Source organism: Salvelinus alpinus, chromosome 8, assembly GCF_045679555.1.
Source record: "Salvelinus alpinus chromosome 8, SLU_Salpinus.1, whole genome shotgun sequence".
NCBI classification, from domain to species: Eukaryota; Metazoa; Chordata; class Actinopteri; order Salmoniformes; family Salmonidae; genus Salvelinus; species Salvelinus alpinus.
The window spans coordinates 62,572,748-62,579,389 of NC_092093.1; the positions used below are offsets into that span (position 1 = coordinate 62,572,748).

The 6,642-nt window shown below is 42.7% G+C and overlaps 1 long non-coding RNA gene across 1 annotated transcript; it reads left to right on the forward strand.

Annotated features, from left to right (window-relative positions):
• Positions 1-554: 554 nt before the first annotated feature.
• On the forward strand, positions 555-4,171 carry LOC139583415 (uncharacterized). The gene is made up of 7 exons (XR_011676553.1): positions 555-697; positions 2,002-2,057; positions 2,297-2,349; positions 2,577-2,632; positions 3,133-3,179; positions 3,396-3,435; positions 3,662-4,171. It is a non-coding gene; the product is annotated as an uncharacterized lncRNA (long non-coding RNA).
• The last annotated feature ends 2,471 nt before the right edge of the window (positions 4,172-6,642 follow it).

The following is a 6,642-nucleotide window of genomic DNA, read 5'->3' on the forward strand; positions in this document are numbered from 1 at the left end:
GAAGTTTGGAAATGGTTAGGTTGTTATGAATGCACTGATATAAGTGGACGCAAGTATTGGAGTTGTGTCTGTTGTCTTAGAGATACATTGAGGACTCATCATGGATATAACCAGTTTTAGCATGGACATTGCCATTGAGGGCTTCCGCCATTTTAAAGTAGTCAACTGGGTGGGGATTGCTATGAGTTGAGAGCAATCAGCCAATGAAGAAGAAGAAAATGGAGATAGTGTAAATGGCACTGCGCATGCTGTCACAGACGCAATGATGGCACAGATACAAAGATGAGTCCTATTCTGTTGGTCACACGCGTATCTGCCCTTTCATTGGCTATAATGGCCCCACCTGATCTCGCCGGTCACTTAACTATAACTATGTCACTATAATAGACAATCTTTTGTGTAGTGTGATTTTGGTAGGGTTACTATCTGGGATCCTTGGGACGTCCATACCGTAACCCTAACCGTACTTTCTACCTTTACCTAAATCTAAACCCGTTCAAATTCAATGGGGAAACGTCAGACACGGGAAGTCCCAAGGATTAGTGCCTGTGTGATGTGAGCTCAGACTGCGCATGTCTATAAACTGGAAGTCATTTTCTTTCTTTCTCTCTGGAAGAAGAACGGAGGAGGACGCATGGAGCCTACGTGCGCTCTCACCAACATGAATTACTTGTTGAATTTCCCGTTTATTCAACAGGTAGGTGGCTAATAACATTAGCTAGTCGGCTTTATTTAATAATAATACAAATCGGTGTTTTAGCTAGTGCGATTTTTAAACGCTGGCTTAGGTTAGCCCTGTTAGCTAGCTTGAACTTCAGTGCAATGTTACCGGCGTAGAAATTCAGATTTTAAGACCTTAATGTTTTCAAAATAACTTATGTTAAATACAATTGTATGGTTAGTAGCTGTTAGTTAAGCGAACCGCTTCTGCCTAGCTCACAGAGCGCGAGGGCCACGAATCCCGACCACGTGTTCATTGACCGCAATAGTTTGCAGGCCCCTCAATGTAGCTAGGCCAGGCAAAACAGACTGGTAATATATGAATACTGTCTGTCGAAGGGTGTATCTCATTATTGTATTTTTATTATCATTAGCTAGTACTCATAGCTAGGTATTTAACCACTGTTCTCCCCACGTTTATGCTCAAAATTGGAGCAGACAGCCAACGTTAATGCAGTAATGTGTCGGTGCATGTGGGCTGGTGGTAATCGCTCACCCAAGTTGCCGTTTTGGAGCCTACTACCAACATGTCTGGTCATGTGAATAGAATGGATCCGTAACATCACATGGTCAAAGAAAGTCATGACTCGTCAAACGGTGTTAGGCTATTTGGGCATAAACGTCCCCACAGTATTGTAATAAATCATACTGGCAGCTGCCTGTCCCAGAACCGATGATAAATGGTCCCTTTGGCATTTTGGCCCCTATTGTTAGTAACGTTACTGTCCACCGAATCTGACCAGGGTTAACGGGTCATAGGCCGCGGTAGTCTGGGAATTGTCTTCCCAATGACTTCATTGGGATTAGCGGCTTTGGTCCTCCAAAGGAGTAAAGGTCTTGGTAAAAGTCGTGACCTGCTGTTGAACCTTCATAGCAGAGGCTGTAGTGTGCGCGCTGGGCTCCCGAGCTGTCATGTGCCCCATGACCCGAAGTTCATCACTCATTGTCGGTCTTATTGAAGTCTGAGTGCATTGGTTATTCCTTCAGTACAGCTTATCCATGCAATATGAAAATCAATATCTCCACAGTCCTAAAGGGCAATTACTTGTCAGTACTATTTTTTTGTTGAATTTTCGATGGTGCAGAAGGTCTCACACTTTTCGATCACCTACGTTACACTTAACGATCCAATGTGGTCATTTTTTGTTCATCTGACCAGATTGGGGTGTGGCTGAGTCCATGACTATATTAATCTCAGAACTAACTGAACTGTGAATTTGACAAACCCAACAGCCGTGTAAGCTGATTTATGGTGTAAATGTGTTTTTGTTTATCTTGTAGTTGGATGGAGACTAATGGTTCCAGACATTCATACAGGCTTATTTGTTTCACTCAAGGTGAGTTGTCCAATTTTGATCCAAGATTTTCTTTTAAGGGCCAAGAATGTGCAATACTTCTCTGGTCTGATAGTACTGGAGTTGTGATGAGTTATCATTTTGCCGTTTACCCATCTGACTAAATTAGGTTGCTGAGATTGTGACTAACTGAACCACCAGTATTATCACTGACCATACCACTACTGTGTATGTGATTGACTATTCTTGATGCAGAGTTAATTGTCATTTCCCCCTCACAGGTTCTGTGTCTTTCAGGGATAGATGGTGCTGGATGCGTTACTGTGGTACCGAGGTGCGTCCATACCTAACTCTAAGCTGTGCTCTGCTAGTCAGTTGTTTTGCTGGTACTGTGATGACCTCACACATTTGCCGTTTACCCATCTGACTAAATTGGGGTGTTGAGACTGTGACTAACTGAATCATCAGCATTATTCTAAGGAGATAATACAATTTCCAAACCACCATCTCTCAGTTGGAGACCAATGATCACCAGGATAACAATGAGTTTTTCTCCCACAGACTTGATGGGCTGGCAGGATGCTGAAGACGCTGTAGGAGGATCATCTAGTCTTTTGGTGAGTTAGGTCTGCAACTGTACTCTGCCGCGTGCCTAAGGGGGGGGGGCAGGAACACAATTATAATTTAGTGTACTACAAATTGACAATTAAGCACATTGTATTTGAAAATGCCTTGATTACATTGAGACATGATCACATATATATTTGTGGGGATACTCAGATTTCCTAAATTGAATGTGTTTTTAGCTGAATTCCCAGTCATTTGTGTTGTACACTTTGGGGTGTTTCCTGTTGCTGACCCTTGGCCTATACCTTTTTCTCCACTGCCATTAACCTGCCAGTATACAACTAGCCCAATTGAGTTGGCTGTTTGACATCTGTTTTCCCTTTGGATAATGTTGATACTGGAGTTGTGATGAGTTATCATTTTTGCCGTTTACCCATCAGACTATTATTGGGGTGCTGAGAATGTGACTAACTGAACTACCAGTGTATTCTGACATGTTTTACATTACATCTATCAAATTATATTAATTTGAACGTGTGTTCTTTCCTAGATTTGATTGGCTAGCATGTAGACTGAAGAAGTAAATCTTGCCCTGTGGTGAGTTTTTCCTCCTGAGGGCCAAACCTGATGTGTACGTCTTTTGTAGAAAGTGCATGCAACTGTAGTTGTGATGAGTTCTACATTTTGCCGTTTACCCATCAGACTAAATTGGGGTGCTGACAATGTGACGAACTGAACTATCAGTATAATCTCTTGCATATTTTGCCTAACTACAATCAAATGAAATGCTAATAGACTGTTCTTCGATTCTAGATTGATGGTCCAGTACGAAGATCTAAATCTCAGCCCTATGGTGAGTTTGAGGGCTTAACATAGCCAAGAAACTGTTTTCCTTGGGTCTGTTCTGCTACTGGAGTTGTGATGACTTCACACTTTTGCCGTTTACCCATCTGACTAAATTGGGGTGTTGAGACTGTGACTAACTGAACCACCAGCATTATCATTGATCATTTAATAGCTAAACCTGCAATCCCTGACAAAATAAGGTTTACCAAGACTTTTGTATTTTTATTGTGTAGGTTTGTTGGACCTGCAGTAGATGAGTGTCTTATGGTGAGTTTCTTCCTGGTTTGAGGTGTCAACTTAGAACTGTTCAGCCATTTTACTGGAATTGTGATGCCTTTTCTGCTGATTTACCCTTCTGAAAAGCCATTCATCTGAATTACCAGCACTATAAATAAACTATTGTAGAAAGTTAAAGTAATTTTGTTGCCAGCAAATCTAATTTAACCTTTTATTTATCTAGGCATTAGTCTTAATGATTACAGTTGATTATCAATTAAGAAACTGGTAATTTACTTTAGCTGTGTTTGACTATTGACACAATCCTCAAGGTTTGGAAGGTGGCTCATGTACTCAAGTTAACCCGTGACACCTAAATATCCTTTGCCCCTTTTCAAAACTTTCTTGCCTGGCAAAAAAACAAACATGGTCTCAATGTGACCATGTCTAAATAAAGTCCAAAAAAATCCTGCTTTTATTCTGCCCTGTTCTTTATGATACATGTTATTAAAAACTACTTTATAGTACATTGTGTTCTTCTGGCTTCATTGAAATATTTATCAAATGAGAACCTTACATAATCACCTATTGTATTGTTTAGGAACCAACTCAAATTTTACTGTGAAATTCTATTGTAAGCCACTTGTTACCCAGAATAAACCCTAATCTTAGCGCTGAACCATACGTAATGGAAGTTTACCTAGCTGTGGTCCTGGTCCTACTCGGTGATGTAGGTGTCGACTAAAGTGTAGGATGCTCTGATAGAGCTGCTCCTGGGTCAGTTCTCCTGTGGAGCGCTTCCAGGTCACAGTGACATAATGAGCGCTGAGGCCTGTGGGTAGAGGGAGAAGTCCCCAGACCAACTACCGGGATCTCTTCACTACACAGACTATAACTAGAGCAAATACTTTGATGGCCAGGATACTCTTGGCTGTAGCCATTACTAGGGGGCCCCTGTAGAAATGATCCTCAAATAAACCATAGGGATCGATTGGACTGCTGTAACTACCAATGGTGGAGTCCTGGGGGGGGCTTGTTCTTGTACTGTCAGTTATCCGGGCTGTGTGTTGAAGGTAGTGGTGATTACAACATTTTTATAGCTGCTACAAATATGGCAACAAATGGGATCTGAGTTTGGCTGCTGTGGCTCTGGTCCTGGGTGTTCTACCATGTTAGAGGAGTTTTCACATGGTGATCACTGTATCCTCCAATAACTTGCTCCTCGGAGACAGCTTACTGTGGGCCTCAGCAAGGGAGATCCTGGGAGTCAAAACACTAAAGTAATACATTTTATTTTAACTAGGCAAGTCAGTTAAGAACAAATTCTTATTTACAATGACGGCCTACTCCGGACGACACTGGGCCAATTGTGTGCCGCCATATGGGACTCCTAATCACGGCCGGATGTGATGCAGCCTGAATTCGAACCAGGGACTGCAGTGACGCCTCTTGCACTGAGATGCAGTGCCTTACACCGCTGTGTCACTCGGGAGCCCATATGACTTTATTGGGACATTTGTGGAAGTTAAATATATTGCTAATGATTCTGTTTGCCTAAACATGTCACAATTCAAAAAGAAAAGCAGACTTTTACTGTGAAATCAATAACTGTCAATGCACAATAACTACAAGATAAACAACGATGAATAGTGGGAACAGGCGTTCAGATCATAGTGATGTGCTTTTTATTATTTTGTGCCCCTGATGAAACGGGGTACATTTTTGCTGTTGCTTTTCACAATCTGACAACACAAAAGATTTCCCAAACTATGTATGTCTTGAGTCAGGTACACAATTAGGCTCTATAAATGGTGTGCCACCTTGTGGACAAATATGGCATTAGAGAACACTGAAGTGCAGGCGCTCTAGCCAGCAGATCCGACCAGCTTGTTTACAGCTGCACTAAGGTCTGATTAAGACACTGCGGAGCTGGTGAGACATGGCTCGGAAAACCTACCTCAATCCAGGGATGAGAAATGCATTGTACTCCGAATTGTCCCATTATCCCAACTGTTACACGAGAACGCCTGCTACCACATTGGTACCCTTGGATCTTTGCTACAGGGCTCAGATCTGTCTGGATCACCTGTGTGGGCCAAGAGCTGTGGGAAGGAGAGCACCATGCCCCCCCCCCAGTTTAAACAACCGAGCACTACCAAAGATAAGTCCAAATGTGTTCCGTCACAGCATTTTGGGGGCATCTAATAGTGTGCATATGTATTTTCCCGACACTGAATCACGAGGCCAAAGGTTTCAGCCAGCTGGGCAGGGAGCTTCAGAGAAGAATAGTAGCCTTCCTGGACCAGAACTGGGCAGCCCCCCCCCCCCGTGTAAAAATACTATGACCTACTACCTTAACATTGAAGTACTGTATTCATCAGTACTGTCTTTACCACTACCGTTTCTTGTCCATCCTGAATTGGTGCTGAAGCCAAAGTAGAGGGGACCTGAAGGCATCGTCTATTCTCGGGCTGGGTTTGTTTGGGCAGCAGCCTGTGGGAGCAATTAACTGCTTCCTCTGGAAAGAGTAAATAGTCTTCCCTTCCTGTTTTGCCTACATAAAGCACACGCCTAAATACACAGTTGGCTCTGAGAGATTTTATATTTCTGCAGTCCGGAATACATTGTCTTTGCCAGTGCTGAGTTCTACTGGCATTGTGGGACATGATAAAATGCTTCAAATTGCTCACTTGGAATGGCGATGTTGCAGAATCACCACATCAGACAACACAATAGTGACATTCATTGTGGGCACATTTATCAAGCGATGTAGTCCAATACATTTGAAATCATAATGTAAATTGAACATTAATGAACACCACAGTGAAAGCCAACAATGACCAACCGCTGTTCCCAGCACTACACTGTCAGTCCTGGGGGTCTTGTTTGAGGGGGCTGTGGACTGCCAGGGTGCTGAAACTGGATGGGAAAGGACATCTGTTTGTCAGCATCCACTCTACACGTTGTGTATCACAGGAGGTGCCATAATGTTTCTTCA